At 43.8% G+C, this 18,140-nt stretch overlaps 1 protein-coding gene across 2 annotated transcripts in view; it reads right to left on the minus strand.

Moving 5' to 3' along the window:
• The window catches only part of GDPD4 (glycerophosphodiester phosphodiesterase domain containing 4), a 356,500-nt gene that overhangs the window by 323,841 nt on the left and 14,519 nt on the right, over positions 1–18,140 (minus strand). The gene's annotated exons all lie outside the window — the stretch shown is intronic.

The following is an 18,140-nucleotide window of genomic DNA, read 5'->3' on the forward strand; positions in this document are numbered from 1 at the left end:
GAGAGTGTGGAAGAATGGGAGGCGGGCAGGAAAATGTGTGAGGGAAGGAAATAAGGTTGAGCGAGAAAGAAGATAAGGAGAAGAACAGTGAAAAAGGGACAATGAGAAGAAAGGAACCAGAAATAAGGATAGACGTAAGAGACGGAAGAGGGGGGGGGAGAGAGAGGCTGAGGATGGGGATAGGGAGAAGAGCCTCAAAAGGTAGAAGGAGATGAGAAGAGAGCAGGTGGAGATAGTGAGGCGAGAAGGAAAGACAAGTAGAATAAGGAACATGCAGACCCATAAATGGCATTACTGTAGCCGGTGGAGTGACACCGGGGTCCACCTTATTTATAGCAGTATCTTAACTGGGAGTGGGGTCCTACTTTCATTGCTTGCACTACTGCCCATGACCCCAATGATATGCCACTGATCACCAGGTTTTTCACAGAATGCTTAACTTGAGCAGGTCTTCGCCAGAACTCAGCATTGCTCTCATTTTGGAGCACAATGAATGACCTGAGGTGTTTGCAGTCATGATTGCACTGAAAGTGCAATAGCCAGGCAGCTGTACCTTTTGCACGAAAGAACCACGGTTGCTGTGCCAGTATTGCAAATTTTGGGTAACTCATACAGGTTTATTTCAAGAATGGCACTGCTACTATGAAAGAGGGGCAGTGGTGTGAGTGTCACACAAGGCTTCTCCCAAGCCCCACATCACTCAAGCAGCAAAAGCCACTGGTTGGCCACCAACTGGCATATATGATCCAGTGCATGCCAGCCAAGTACTGTGAGCCCACTGAATCTATAGAATGTTGTGGGTGATCTGGCACTGCCACGTCCATACATAGATTAAGCAAAACCAAAGGGGATGATGGACGGAGTGAGCTAAAGAATGATGATGCATTAAACCCAGATCAGTTGACTGGGGGTGAGTGCTTGCAATGTTCAACACTCCGTCCATCATCCCCTTTGGTATCGCTTTGTTCGCCCTAAGTTGGCACGGTATGCCCAGACGTGGGTCTCTTGCTCACTTTGCTACTGGATTCAAGCTAGCCTGGCTGATGATGGCTGATTAGCCAGAAACCGGCCCCAGGATGCTTGTTCCAGTCCAGGGAAGACATGGCTTGGCAGTTCGGGCTGGACTGTTCCTATGAGGCACAGGGTCAAACTGATTTGCATATGGCCATGTCTGAACTGGGGTGACGGAGTGAGCTAAAGAATGATGATGGATTAAACCTAGATCAGTTGACTGGGGGTGACTGCTTGCAATGTTCAACACTGCGTCCATCATCCCCTTTGGTTTTGCATACATAGATTAAGCCATAAACCCTAGGTCAAATGAAAGAAGAGCTTTCAGTGCTAAGTTTGTGAAAGAAAGAGTGCTGGTGCCCAAAGTTATGCTTAGAAGCCCGCGGCCGGTACAGTTAATGTCAGCACATGGCATACCAAGGCTGGTAGTTTTAAAACCACCTCACACATCATTAACCACCCCCTACCAGGCGTTCTCTCTTCAATTACCAGTGGTACCACTCATAAAGGTTCCTGCTTTCTCCTTTTCTAATGGTTTTGCCATCTTTCTCTCCCTCGTCTTTTCGATCTGTGTAATTTCCCTCTCTTGCACTCGGTAAATATATGATGGTGCAAAAATAAGCGGTGGTGTCCCCACCGGCTCAAATTAAGCACAGAGAGCTTTCAAGTTAACCCATGGATGGCAGGTAACCTACTCAGTCAAGTGTTGTATTGATGTCTTGTAGTTCAAAATCTGCTCTACAAATACCAGTTTACAAAGGAAAACCAGCACTGGGCGAACTGGGCGAACTTCTCCCTTGTGATCATTCTACCGCTGCGTAAATGTGGAATGAGGATTATTGGGAAGAAAGGGCTAAATGCACTGTAGGTGCTGGTGTTTCTATGGCTCTCTGGAAATCAAGCTGGGATCAGTGCAGCAATGTCCACTGTCAGAGAAGAGAAGAGAATTACAGCAGCAACACTAGCAGTAGGCAGTGCAAGCGGTGACCTACTAAAGGAACCTTTGCACTTTTTAACAGGTTGCATTCCTTAGAAACTGACGAAAAATAACACATTTTTTACTGAGGCAGTAAAAGCAGTATCTGCAGGTAAAGGACGGTGGAGCTGAGTGGGGGGACAAGGGGGAAGATAAGAAGTCATTAAAATGCCCAACCTATACTTTGGCTCACAGTGAGGCACAGTTCCGCCTCACTTTGGCATCCATCAGTTTTTCATTATGTAGATCTTAAGAGAATGTTGGTGGTGATGGTTCTGTTCAAGTTCAGCCTAATGTAATTTTCTGTCAGCCTCCATCTGTGAGGCAGATATGAATTTGAATACTGTGTTTATTATGCATCGCTATCAATTAATGTCTTGTATTGAGGCAGATGGCGTCAGCAGCTATTTCTGAAAACAGGCCTAATGCATCTCTGAGCTAAGGAACAGGAGAATAGCATGGCAGGGGAGGAAGACACCACACAAATGTATAATTTACCTGTCCAGGGACAGCTCCAAATATGAGGGGCTGTGAAACATGGCTGCTGACATGGAGGACAAGTGGGCTAGCAGCCATGTTGCTGATCCTTGCCCCTAAAAGGCAGGGTTCTAATCCAGTTTCAGCAATTGCCCAAAACATGCTAACATATTGTTTTCATTCCACAATACTGTCTGTACACTTACATACCACTTAATAGTGTAAAATCAGAATCAGTAAGAGCAATTTACAAATCCTGAAATAATTGTAGATTTCGACAGCCCCAACTTCCAGTCAGCACAATGGAAATCCCAGATATATATAGGAATTTCGACAATACTAAGTTTAATGTTATGGTGTTCAGAGGCTGCTGTAAGTTGATATGTACCACTTCACCAAAAGCATTGCCAAAGGCAACATGTCTTGCCTTCATAATGGGAGTGCTAATGTATTGTCGTTGCTACTGCTTGTTGGTAAAGCATTGTTTAAAAAAAGGAAAAGGAAAAAAATGAAAAAACTGGATGAAAAGCAAACACATAACTTAAGGGATCTCGAAACTGAAATGAAATTCAACATTTCCAATCTTTATGAGGCGTATTTCTCGAATTCCACGAAAGGAACTCAGGAACAGAATGTAATAAGCCTTTTGCCCGTGACCCAGCTTAAAAAGAAACACAGTACCCAAAGGAACAAGGAAGTGTCCGAACTTAATGGAAAATGCTTGACATTTACTTTCCACCAGACTTGAAACTGGCGATTTGGTCCTGCAGCAGCCCAGGGAGCAGATTTGTGGCCCTCTGGGAGAAGAGACAACTTCCATCCAGTCACTCTAAACCTTCTGCCTCCGATGCAGACTGAGTGCAGAAAGACACCCCTTCAACGGGGCAATAAATGCTGCTTTTGAGTGCTAAAGCCGGGGCTTCATGTATTTTGTGGTAGACAGATTAAAAAAATTTTTTTTTTTTTTTAAAAAACAACCCCATAAAGAATGCACTTGATTCAAACCTGGAAAAATATACATGTTGCTTTGCTTTGATGGGGAGCAACACGGAGAGTGCAGGGAGAATTGCAAAATGAGGTTAGATGGGGTAGAGAGTAACACACCACGGGCCCTCTGGCAAAGGGCTTAAAAGAAAGAAAAAAAAGTAGTACCCTGATGTGAGCTGTAGAAAGATACAAGTCATCCAATCAAAACGATGGTAAAAAGTTATGCTACTGGAGAGGGACAAAATCAAGAGCAAAGAAAAGTAATCGAATAAGAAGCAATCAAGGGATGGTAACAAGAAAGCTGGCCAGGGGTAAGCAATGGGCTGGCTAAAAGCCCGCCGTTAATATTGAATTGGTCCACAACAGGTTTTCAACAACAGACAGCGAAAAGGTGGGTGTGAGGGAGACCTAAAAAAGTTAAATAACTGTCTGTATCCATATACAGATGCAATACAGCATTTCATCGTTAAAAATCACTTCCAGCCCAAGTCAGTGCTTAATTTGAGCAGGAGATTTCCAGTGCTCGGTACCAGCACTTAATTGTCAACACCGGCGCTAGCGACAGTCTGCCCCAAGATGGTACTGTCTGGCTACTTAAAAGATGACCACAACAACACTTAATCATTAGTTCGATATACATGAAAAATTACTATTACCTGCCTCCCCAAGCCATTCTTATAGCTTTGGGGATCTGAAATAGTCCGAATTGTCACACGTGTAGGAGTGCAATAGTCAGTACTTGTGTTGCTACTATCATTGGCAGCACGGCATGAACAATGGGCGGTGTAATCTGCAGTGGCCTCCTGCAGAGAGCCCTGGCACTTATGGTTTTTTTTCTCACAAATTAGGCAATGCAGTGACCCCTTTTCTTCTTTAACTTAAACAAGAGGAGATAGGTTTTTTTTGTTTGCCTTCCTGCGGATACTGTCTAGTTTACTACCACTGAGTGGTCAAATGAACAAAAGCTGAACTTAATGGACTTTGTATCTTATTCATCTATATTAGTTACGCAGCTAAGCAATTATCTGGGCCGTCAGTGCAAAGTTATGTGCTGCACAACAGAATGATCTGATAAGCCGTGTTTGTTTTAAAGCACGGTGTACTTCCTGGCCTCTGTTGCTGAGATACACTGAGTATGAAAAAGGTAAACACTTTGCTTGCCACTATTTAACAAAGAATAGAAGCCATTGAGACCTGGAATCCCAAGTGGAAGGACAACTTGAGGAAGGTACTACTTTTAGGTTTCTTCGCCCATTGTGAAGGAATTCTTCAGGATGAGGCCTAGGAAGAAAACAGTCAGACCTATTTCCAAACTGTACTGGAATCAGTCTAGACTTTGGAGGTATTATTCCTAAGGTACACTTTAAAAACAGAAATCATGGTGTGCACTTCTCATTTCTTTTAGAAAGGCTCTCAACTGGATCACAATGCTATTGTTTGTGAAGGTTGGAGTTTAGCTCCTATAGAATGTGTAATCTTATGTTAAGTGGATCCAGGTAGCTAATGGCGGTGACCGTGACCAAGCCTTACGGCGAAACGCGTCGGTTTGTGACTCTGTGTTGCAAATAAATTGAAACTTGAGCATCCTGGAGTGTCCGGAATACCTTTTTTATTCGAAAGAGGTGGTTGCAGTATATATATATATATATATATATATATATATATATATATATATATATATATATATATATATATATATATAAAACACAAACACACACATATATACCTTGGATTCCATCCCACTCGCAGATCTCTTCCACAAAGACGGCCATGGACCACGGTATCAGTGCATATATTTTCTTTTATTTCAGACTGTCTGACTGGGGCACAACACACACGTGCAAAATGTGCAATCATAGACATGGAAAACCTCTATTACCTAGCGCCCCGTTTAGTCTTTTTTCATATGTCTATACCTCTCATCACATGTTTATAGAACATTTCTCCATATAATGTTCATTTATAAGCGAATTTCCTAGACGGTATTGGCAAAATCTATTTAGTCCATCATTAACATTTGATTTATATTTTCATCAAGTTAATATGCCATTGGGTATGGTAATAGGATAATAAAATATAGTATAAATAGCAGAACATATTCCATATAAATAAACATCATACATTTAGGTATTATGTTTAAAAATGATATAAATATATGTATAAATAAAATTATAACTCATGTAAAATACAATTGTTGCTCCGCTAAAACCAGTTTATTCCATCATATCTAAAACCCTGGCTGCTGGGGAGATCATGTTTTGATACATCTTAGTGAAGTGCAAGTGATACATTTTACTTATAAAACAACTCTTATTTTGGTTATTTATTTTTATTTGTATTTTGTATTTTTATTTTTAATTTCTGTTTTTACTTTTTAGTTTTTCCCGGGTTGCCACAACCTCCTGTGTTGTCCCTCATACCGAATAAAGTGCAAAGTGCTAATAATAATAAAAACAATAAAATCATGGTTTAAATTTGTGTATCTCATTTTTGTCGTCACCATATCCTCTGTTATTTTTGATAACCTGGTTTTGGCGGCTGTATTCTATTTGCATAGTATGAATACCATAATGCATATCAAATATGTTGATGGCTTTTAGATTGAGCATAGCCAGATAGATCCTTTTAAAATCCCAGTAGCATAATTAATAAATCTTTAAGTTTGAATGCTTGTTTAGGTATATCATATGTTGTACTACTACCCAAGTAATGAATTTAGTGCAGGCATGTGTAGAGGTCTTCAGATGTATTGAGGCCTCCTGGGTATTTGGTATCCAGTTCCAAAATATACTGAGTCTCTAATTTCCTTAGTTTAGACTCCCTATAGTCCCCTCTTCTGCTTGGTGGCACTGCATCTATGAGAAAGTATTTTAACCCCTCTACCTTAGACTCATGTTTATCTTTAAAGTTCCAGGCAACCGGGTAGGTGTTGTCTGGATTTAATCTCATATGTTGGAGCACTTGTTTAAGTGCCTGGAGTTTCGTACTTCCAATATATTTCAGATTGCAGTGACACTGAAGGACATAGATGGCATGATCTGTTTTGCATGTTATAGTCTGACTGATCTTATACTCTTTATCTCCAAATGGGGTTCGATATGTACTCTTATTAACCCCATGTTGGCAGGCCTTGCAAGTTTTGCATTTATGGAATCCTTTGTGATTAGATAGCCGGTTAGTACCTTCCATTATCTCAGGGCTTGTTTTCATCAAACTATCTCTCATAGAGGGTCCCCTACTATGAGTGAACGACACTTTATGTGGTAAAAGATGTCCTATCACCAGATCATTGAGTACTAATGGCCAATTTTGTTTGATTATCGATCTGATACTCTGTTCTTGTTTACTATATACGATGATGACTCTAAACTCACTAGGCCCCAAGGTTTCAGTTACAGGGCTAATATCTTTATTTGCCTGATTAACTTCCATTGAGGGACAGATTCGTTTATCTCTAAGCAAATCTGCCCTGTCCATCTTCATGGATTTCAAGATAGCATTATTAATGGTTTTGAGTGTATACCCACGTTCTAAGAATCTCTGCTTGCTAGCTATCTGTGCCATCTTAAGATCCTCCTCCTTACTGTTAATCCTTTTTAGCCTCAACAGCTCCCTATATGGTATGCTTTCTACCAGGTGCCTTGAATGAGCACTGCTGGCATGGAGAAATGGAATTGCCAGCAGTCTCTTTACAATACCGTTTGGTTTCCAGTTTACCATTAGATACATAGATCTGGGTATCAAGGAAATTTACAGATTCATGACATATAGTAACTGTAAAATGCAGATTGATATAATTGGTGTTGATTCTATTGACAAATTCAATCGCTGTTTCCCTTGTGCCTTGCCAGACCACAAATAAATCGTCAATGAATCAAAGCCATAATTTCACATTGTTCTTTGCATATACCCAATATTCTACTGGCAGTCGCCAATTGGAAGTTATAGTTAGGACCATGTTTCCATAAGAATTTTTTTTTTTGACTTGCCTATATCTTGGGCGCCGTTTGATGAATCTTTACAAACTTTTCCCCCCCAAATTTTTGGGTGATAATTCTTGTTGTACATGGAAAGTATCAGGGTGATCTGGCATGCGGTGCTGAGAAAAAGGGTGGGGGGGTAAAAAAAAGTGTTTGCCATGTTAATTCCCATAGGGGTTTTAAACACGACTACAGCCCGAACCGCTGGATGGCATTACACCGAATTGGCAGAAAGGTAGATTTGGTTACGCAGATGACACTTTCAGTTATTTGGTGTAAATCTGTTCAGTAGTTGTCGAGAAATTAAAGGAAATCCAAAGTTGTATATCTTTGGCCGCAACAACTTCACAAATAATAAATAACAAGTTAATGCAAGATCTGCAAGGCTCTGATTGTCTGCCCACACTTCAAACAGAAAGTGCTGGCAGCTATCTTTGGACTCGGCTTCAGACCACCTAGTATATGCCATAACTTGGCCCAAAGTCAATGTCAGAGAAGAATCAAGCACGAGTGCCTGGGGCCTACCACCTATGGTAAGTCACTATAAATGACAAAGATGTGCAGCGTGTTCCACGTCACTTAACACCAAACAATTCGAATTCTATGGACAAAATTACCCACTCAAAACCTTCACCAACTGCAGATCACACAACATTATATACGCTATACATTGTCCGTGTGACCTTTTCTACATCGGACAGACGACCCAAATGATCAAGGATAGGATCATTCAACATCGCAGCCACATAAGATGTGGCATACTAAACGCACCAATGGTACTTCACTTTCAAGAACATGACCACAAGGAGACTGACTTCACTTAGTTGGTAATCGACCAGCCTACCCTACCACCGAGGGGTGGTAATATGCAGAGATTTCTCAACAGATGCAAATGCAGCTGGATAGCGCACTGCAACACCACTGAGCACGGCCTAAACACCCTAGATGAGTGTAACAGTACACTGACATGATCCTTCATGTTCCTGTCGTAGTTGACATCATATAGTTGTACTCTTGGTGCATTCATACGACATGCATGCATAATCATTTCTCTGCTGTCCTTGTTATCCGTATTAGACCCACCAGCCCGGTAGTGCACCCATCAGGCTGTACATTGACAGCATAACACGATGCCACATACTCGCCCACCTATTCTGGAAGAACACCACATCTCCAAATCTCTGTGTTTACTAACTGCACTAACCCACTCTAATTAATCTTTAAGTCCTTGCCAATGCAGAGTTATTGTAATTTTTTTTTTAAACAACTGTGTTATCACAAAATTGACTCCATGCACACTCCACTGAATACCATGATTAATTTGCACTAACTACAGTAATGAAAATATTTTCCTGAATACTGCCTGCATTGTAATCTGAATCTGGTATTCTTCGAAAATGACCTCCCTTAAATTTTGTGGACCGATTGTGTTTATGTAAAACCTTCTACAGAATTGAATTTAAATCACAAGGTTAAATTGCAATATCATTCACTCTTTAAGTAATTGTATTTATAGGTAGTTGACCATCAATGGATGGATTTGTTAAAATGAATATCGCACACAATCTGAAAAATTTCTGTACCAACAATAGTCTTGAGAGGTCCTTGGTCTTTCTTCTCTTTCCTTTGGTCACCTCAGGCTAGTCACCGGTCTAGCTTTTTATAACGTGAATACGCTGGATTGTATCACGTGACTCTACCGGCTTTGCCTACAACTATCCTAGCGCACTGCAAGCCTATGTTCTTGCCAGACTGATGCCGACTTGACACACCATGGATTCAATCTCCTCTGACTTCGTGTCTGAATTAAGTAAGTCACTTAGAGGTTTCCCTCATTCCCGCGCCTTCCAGCTGTCCGACACGCGATCGGACGTGTCACATTCCTGCCTGTGTGCGCTCTTGCTATTTCACTAACAATAACTCCATGTTGTCCAGGGTCTACGTGCATCATTGTTGGCCACATTGGGCTTTTCCTTCACAGGCACGCACGCTTCCCACTCCCTCCTTGATCCAAGTAATTTCCTGAGTGATCTCCTGTGCGCTGTCTCCACGCTCATTCCCAGTCATTCCGAATCCAGATCGGGCGGAAAACTTTAATGCCCGCATGCGATCTCGCACTTCAATGGAATATTAATGGATATGGCAAGTGGCCGTGCAACTCCCCTGTGGGCCGCTTGTGATTCCCCTGTGATTCATAGGTGCACACGCTTCCAATCAATGCTCCAATTCACACATTGCAACGTGCGCTTGTCTCTTATCCCTGCCCATGATCGCACTCATCTCTAAGCCCACTGTGCTCACTTCAAGGTGTCCACGCACCCTTTTGGGGCCACATTCCACCTTCAGGCTGCGTAGGCTCCTACGTCTCTATCCTCATCAGGGCAATACATTCCCGAATGGGATCACGCCCCCTCACCAGCCCCTCCGATTCTTCCACTTAGACTCCACGGTTCCTTGCCACGCTGGACTTTACCACCTTGCTTCAGCTACTACAGTCGCTCATCAGCCTGAGCACATACCCCGGTGATTGGATCCTCACTTGGTTCGCCTCATCTGACCTCAGCTGTTCCCCAAACTTGCTCTAATGGTTTCCCCATGAGCTCAGTACCTCTAACCTCCCCCCTTTTTTCTCCTCTCCCAGACGGCTGCACCCTGCAGCTGCTTCCTTATTTCGTATCCCTGCAGTATTTCTCGGACCTTCTCTGGACTCCCTCCCAGAGACCTCCCAACCTAGCCTCTTCTGACTCCACCAGACCTGGGAGTTTTCAACCCTCACTACCCCATAACTTATTCCTTTATCCCTTACCGGCTTACCTTACCCTTTCATCTCCTTCCTCAGATGGATGCATCCTGACTCAGCCTGACCAATTAAGGGACCCTGCACGTCTACGAATGGGACACCCGCCTCGATCTACGTGTAAGTCGTCGCTACTTCCCCTAGCTGCTGATACGCCTCCGCACATCCCAGATCACAGGCAGGGACAACTGGCTGCTGCCCTGCTACTTTTCTTTAAGCCTAGTCACGAGGTAATCTTTCTACCCTGATCTTTAGTTGGCCGCATTCTAAACTGTCCTCCTCTCCCCCTTAGGCTCTTAGGCTCATCCTAAACATATTTTTATTCCCCCCCCCCCCTTTTTTTTCCTTCCCTCTCGGTCCACCATTAAGTGTGCTTATTCTTACCCACAGCACTGTCATAAAAATAAGTGTAACCTGGTCCTGACGATGGCCTAAACATTCCAACAGGCCGAAACGCCATCAACTTTAACAGTGAAAATGACTGCGCTATTTCTTCAAGGATACCCATCTTGAATTCCCCTGTATATATTAACATTTATTATTTGGGTATCACTACAATGTAAATTCTGTCACCAACTGTCTTTTTTTGTTGTGCCCCTTCCTGTCGCTGTACAAACTTCCTCATGTGTCACTTGCGCTGTTCACCATTTCACGAGCACTTGTGCACAGTATCCCACAGGTTACATGTCATTTAATGTAACGCAGTGTTGTTCTCATACATGTTTAAGTAAATGAGGTTATCTATAACAAATATATGTAGTTACCAAAAACTCAATTTATGTTGTTACATTGAATTTTTTGTCTCCCTATTTTCTCCTCGTGCTCCTAGCAACTAATTGTGCTACTTAAAATTGACCATTAACTAACACCCTTAGAGACATTGTTGTATGTTACACATATTCGCCCTGGTCTCTATAGGGTTTATGGGCTACTTCCTGTAGTCTGGTATTGAGTCTTAAAAAAAAGTTTGTAAAAAGAAAAGGGGGCAGGGTACGAATACCCTGACCCCCTAGCTCTGGTACAGAAAAGCATTTTTTTTAAATTCACTACACTTTTCGCGAAATATTCTTGAAATTCGCTATAAATTAAAAACAAAAACAAGTGTGGTCTCCCACGCTTGTTTTAATTGTAGCCGTAAAGTGGACCAGGTCCCGGGGGCATGCAATCTTTAATTATAAAATGTAGGTGGACACACGAGCCCCCCTCCAAGGGCTTAAAAATGTCCCAGGGACCACCATCTCCCTGGGGCTACAAATTAAAAATTATATGGGGGTGCCTTGTAGATCCGTCTGGGCCCCAGGGACCACCACCTCCCAGGGGCTAAACTTTGAAAATGATATAGAGGGGCCTCGCAGACCCCCACCCCTGAGGCCTTGGGGACCACCATGTCCCCAGGGCTACCTATTTAAAATGATATAGGGGGTTCGGGAGCCTTTAATGGCCCTGGAGACCTCCACCCCACTAGGGCTGGCTCCTGCTATATCCTGGGGTGCCCACCCCTGGTACACAGGTGTATGCTTTTGCTTCCAGCAAGCAGGAGCTGTGAAGCCACTCCTGCTTGCTGGAAGTGGAGTTTTCATCTCTTTCCCTGTCCGCCGACATGCATCAGGGAAAGAGATGAAAGATTGCTCTCACATGGAGGGAGCTGCATTTCCAGCTGCACCCTGCGTGCAAGAGCAATGCCGGTTCCCACAGGAGGCAAGAAGCCGACTAGGACTACGGGGCCTTGAGGCTCCCTCTGCGGTCCCCATCCTGCACACTGGGAGCCCTGGCTGGGACCTGGGCACCCAGAGGCACATGGCCGGGCTCTGGGGAATGGGATCACCTAGGCCAAAATCACCCCTTGGTGGTCGTGTGGCCCCTCTGCCCTATTCAATCGAGGCCGGGCCCCAGGTGCTGGGGGTCCTGGGACCAAAATCGGCCCGGGAAGTGGACCGTGCGGACTACATCCCCCAGTATATTTCAGCCAGGCCCCTGCGTTGAGGTGCCCGGGACTGCTCTGGCCCTGATGGTCATTACACAGAAATTAAACCTCGACAGGAAGCAATTACATATATAAACATAGCAGGTGCCCCCGCTATGTGAAATCCTTCATGGATGTGACTGCATTGTTGATCTACCGGTGCGCAATCTACATGTGACTGTGACAAGTGGGTTCTTTGTTGTCCTATTTTGGTGAGAGCAGAGTTCATGGTTCTCCCTTTAAATTTCTAGGTATATGCAAATGTGGAAACCACTTAGATGCTTTCCTGTTTGGGCTCGCCCACCTTAGTCGTATCCAAAAGTCTCCCTGCCTTTTGCCAGCATGATGGACAGCTTAACAAGCAGCCTCCCCAGAACTTTTCCCACCAATTTTTGTGAGGAGTTCTTGATGCAGACGATTATGATGGCATCTTCATCAAACAAAGAAGCACTTACTTCATATAGTTAAGAGGAAAGGCCCTTGTTTGATAGGGATTTATGTATTTGTAGTATTGTTGTCTTCTCTATAGGAGGATTCATGTTATCACATATTTCTGGATAAAGACGCACCAGGAACAATCACATTGCCACAACGCACACAAGGCACAGATGACATTTCCTTGTGCTTTGTTACGCATCTCTAGTGTAGAATACGTACTGGACATTTACCCAAGGGGTTTTATGGGGTTAGCACTTAGTAATTAACCAGTAGAAAGAACTCCATTTGGGTAGATATTTTGTGCAAAACTGTGGACTCTGGTTGGATAAAAGGTCAGGTGGGGTTGCTTTGTGGCCAAGTCACTCACACAGCTACTGACATACCAATACACATAAATAGATACACTCAGGCACTCACTCAGACATTCATGCACCCACTCCCACAACCACTCACACAGCCACTCACAGACCCATTCAGACACCCACAGGCCCACTCAGACACATACACCCACTCACAGGCCCACTCAGATATTCAAACAGTCATTTACAGACCAACTCAGAGACTCACACACCCACTCACAGATTCACTCAGAAACGAACACACCCCCTAACAGACCCACTCATGCACTCACATTTCACTCGTACAAAACCAGTGAAATTTAGCAGACTAACACACCCCATCACAGACCCACTCAGACACTCATGCACTCACATTTCACTTGTACAAAACCAGTGAAATTCAGCAGCTAACTATAACTTAAGCCTCATGACCTCATATATTACTCCACTCATGACATGGTCAGTGACATCACTGATGACATCTCAAATGACATCACTGATGGCCTCAGACGCCCATTCACGCCTCTATATAATCTCTCATATGCCCACACACCACACAACCACTCATATACTCATTCAAAGACCTATACAAGTACTCACACAACCACTCACTCATCCATAGAGCCACTCATACACCCACTCACTCACTCATACATCCACTCACACAACCACTCACTCACCCATACAGCTACTCATACAACCAGTCACTTACCCATATGGCTACTCACAAAGCCACACACTCACCCATACAACTACTCACACATCCACGTATTCACCTATAGTCACTCACTCACCCATACAAGCACTCACACAACCACACAACCACTTACATACCCATTCACACATCCTTACAAACACTCACACATTTGCTCACTCACCCATACATCCATTCACAGACACTTACTCTACATACAGTCACTCACACACCAACTCACTTAATCAAACACCCACTCACTCACCCATACAACCACTGACACACCCACTCACTCACCAATACAGTCACTCATACAGCCACTCACTCACCCACACAGCTACTCACAGACCTACTTATACACCCATACAGTTACTCAGATATCCATTCACACATGGATACACACAGTCACACAGTTACACACACCCTATATGTTAGAAATAGTATCCCTCCTTAGTAGTACACAGGGTATACTATTTTAACTATTTTAACTTTTGTAGTATGCTGGTATATATGTTTAATACTCAAACGTTTAGAAACCACACACAGTCCGCAGTGATGTCATCAGTGATGTTACTTAAGATGTCATTTGAGATGTCATCAGTGATGTCACTGAACACGAGTGATGCAATATGTGAGTTCATACGCAGTGCATTAAGGGGGTGTTAAGTTATAGTTAGCAGAGCTAACTATAACTGCTGAATTTCACTGGTTGTGCACAAGTGAAATGTGATCCAAACTAGAACGTCCCTGTAACCTTTGGTATTTGCACTGAATTTCTAAGTTTTTTTAACTTCTATTTCCTAACTATAACGTCCCTGTAACCTTTGCTTTTTCAGTAAATATATATGTTGAGAAAAAAATGCACTCCGGCAGTTATTTATAGCAGGTTAGTAAGATAAAAGTTAAAAAGAGGCTGGGATGGCATATCACAGTCACTGACTATTATCCTTCACATGCACTTGTGTCCATCATATGAATTGAAACAAATCTTGGACTATTTCCATATGCAACAATTTATTGAAGAAAGTGTGTTTGTCTGTACAATCAACCGCAGACTGACATTCCACAAAGCAGCAACACAATGCACAAATATATGACCCATAGGCCCACATTCACAGAAGTTTAGCTTCGGGATAGCATTACTTTTGTAATCCTAACCTGATGCTCAATCTTTTTGGGGAAAACAAAATCAACGCTAATTGGTATAAGCATTGGTTTGCATTGAAAAGTAACGCAAAGTAGCTAGAAACGCTGCTTTGCATTACTTTGGGGCAAGGGGGTGTTACATGGATGGTACATGGGTGTTCCCATGCAACCAACTATGATTTTTGACGCTAACCCCTATCTAATAACATTAGTAGACAGGGTTTAGTGCCATTAATTAATGCCACTAAAAAGGATACGTTAAAAGGTGAAAAGTTTTAATTTCTCCATGCTTTTCCGACTTTGCAAGTGTGCTGCACTGTACAGAACACTACAAAGCAGGAAAAGGTTTTAAACGTGTCTAGCCATAGTGTTTTGTGCAGGAAGGGTATCCTTCCTGTGCAAAATCTACGATACACTCAGGCACGTTCCCTTGCACTATGGTGTAAAGGTGTGTGCCTGGCGGATGGCAGTTCGGTCTGGACTGTTCCCATGAGGCACAGGGTCAGACTGATTTGCATATTGCCATGTCTGAACTGGGGTGGCTGAGTGAGCTAAAGAATGGTGATGGATTAAGCCCAGATCAGTTGACTGGGGGTGAGTGTTTGATTTGCTCAAAGGCTCCCTCCATCATACCCTTTTGTATCACTTCGTTCGCCCTAAGTTGGCGGATGTATGATGTTACAACGCATACTTTTACAATGCATACCTTTACAACGTATTTTTTACAACGCAACATTCATTACAACGCATTCCATTACAACGCATGCCATTACAACGAATTTTTTTTAAATACCTTTACAACGCATTCCATTACAACGTATACTACCTTTACAATGCATACCATTACAACGCATACCATTACATTGCATGTATGGTAAGTATTGGATAGTGTAGGGGTAAAAATTACTATTCTAACTCCAGGGGGGTGCAACAGTAGGGTAAGTGTTGGATAGTGTAGGGGTAAAAATTACTATTCTAACTCCAGGGGGTGCAACAGCAGGGTAAGTGTTGGATAGTGTAAAGGTACTATGCGTTGTGATGGTATGCGTTGTAATGACTGCATTGTAATGACATGCGTTGTAGTGGTATGCGTTGTAGGGTCATGCGTTGTAATGGTTGCGTTGTAATGGCATGCGATGTAATGGATCTTGCGTTGTAAAAGTTTCATTGTAATGGTAGTGCGTTGTAAAATTTGTGTTGTAAAGGTTGTTTCCCGTGCCTGGCGCATGGAAGCTGAAATCTGCCCCAGGCGTAAGGGAGAGGAGAGGAGAGGCATATCTCTGTGAATATGACGCTCTCCTGCTCTGCCCTTGCCATGCAAAGCAGCACACCAGTTTTGACTGCTGCTTTGCGTTCTGTGACTCCTTTGAGAATCTGGGTCGTAGACTTTCACTTTAAATAACCGAGAGCAAAACATAGAGGCAGTGTTCCACCTACCACTTCATTCACAGGCAATAGTCTATCTCACTTCACCCACGCCTCAATATGCTGCAAGAGCATTTTAATAATGACTTAATGTGCACAACCATTAAATATATTGATCTTTGGGCCACTTCACTATTAGCTTTTTACAACTGACTACAGAGGGTTTCAGCTCCGTGTAATAACATCATGTCAACACAAACACATAGGAAACCACTAATAAAAAGGGGTGTTGGATCAGCCCTCTTCATTCATTGGCTTATTTGGATGAGCACTCTAGAGGCCCTGGCTCAATCGGCTGTCTGAAACGCTTTGGCTTTAGCCCAAATCATTTTGCAGACAGGTGCATTTCTTCTGTTCTTTTTATCCCACTTTGGTGCCGGGGACAAGTAGTCCCTGTTTTGTTGTTAGTAAATATTTACATTCATTGTTAAAGTTTGTGTGAGTGTAAAGAATTGAATGCAAGCCACCGTTCATTACTGGGATAGCTGCTGCCACTTTCAGGATGCACACTGGCACTTTATTTTTAATTTTAAATCATTTTTAGATTGTGAATGTGGTTTGCTCTGCACATATGGACTGCTTTATTTGGTCCTCATTTGCAGTTCTATGTAGTTTTAACCCGTTCAATGCTGAGGACGGACCTGGCCGTCCCACGTGGCGGTGGGCGTGTGTAAAGGACAGCCAGGGCAGGGGGGGCCTTAGGCATGTGCAAGCTGTGCACCTGCACAGGGCCACCAAACCCCAGGGGCCACCACGCATATATATCCTTAATATAATAATCCTCTGAGGATGGATACATATTTGCGTGGCGGCCCCTGGCAGGGATTTGGCGGCCTCCGGCTCTGTTCCACTTCCAAACACCATGAACCCCCCTCTTCACTGGCCTCCGCGCTCCGCCCTGCCTGGACCCCCTCTTCCGGGGCCCCCTACCTACGCTGCCTGCCCAGGGCCACCATGAGTCTGGAGCCGCCCCTGGCCAGGAGCCGTCCAAACCCCGCCCACTGATTAAAATGCCCGCACCGTGGTGGAATTCGCGCCGCGGTCAACGTGTTAATACAATGTTAAGCTGTTTATTTTATGCTCAGTATTTACTATTTGCAAAAATGCTTGCTTTAAATGTCTGCTCTTTTGTACGCAAACACAACACGTGATGGACCGAATGTGGATCAATGTCACACACTCACCCCTGTCCAAAGATCTGGGCCCAATTCCATCGTTTTTTTGCACTCCACACCACCCTGGGTTAGACAATGGCGACATGCAAATCAGCTCTGACCCTGTGCCCCATGGGAACAGTCCAGTCCGAACTACAAAAGCCATGTTCTTCCCAGAACGGAATCAAGCATCCGAGGACCGGACCGGTTTCGAGGTAACACCTCTCATCAGCCCGGCTAGCTTGACTCCAAGTGGTGTGGAGTGCCTGGGACCCACGTCTGGGCATCCCCAGCGCACTTAGGGCGGAATATGCAAACACAACAGGTGATGGACCGAATGTGGATCAATGTCACACACTCACCCCAGTCCAAAGATCTGGGCCCAAATCCATCGTTTTTTGCACTCCACACCACCCTGGGTTAGACAATGGCGGTATGCAAATCAGCTCTGACCCTGTGCCCCATGGGAACAGTCCAGTCCGAACTACAAAAGCCATGTCCTTCCCAGAACGGTCCGGTCCTCGGATGCTTGATCCACATTCGGTCCATCACCTGTTTTGTTTGCATATTCCGCCCTAAGTGCGCTGGGGATGCCCAGACGTGGGTCCCAAGCACTCCACACCACTTGGAGTCAAGCTAGCCGGGCTGATGAGAGGTGTTACCTCGAAACCGGTCCGGTCCTCGGATGCTTGATTCCGTTCTGGGAAGGACATGGCTTTTGTAGTTCGGACTGGACTGTTCCCATGGGGCACAG

This window comes from Lissotriton vulgaris, chromosome 8 (genome assembly GCF_964263255.1).
Source record: "Lissotriton vulgaris chromosome 8, aLisVul1.2, whole genome shotgun sequence".
NCBI classification, from domain to species: Eukaryota; Metazoa; Chordata; class Amphibia; order Caudata; family Salamandridae; genus Lissotriton; species Lissotriton vulgaris.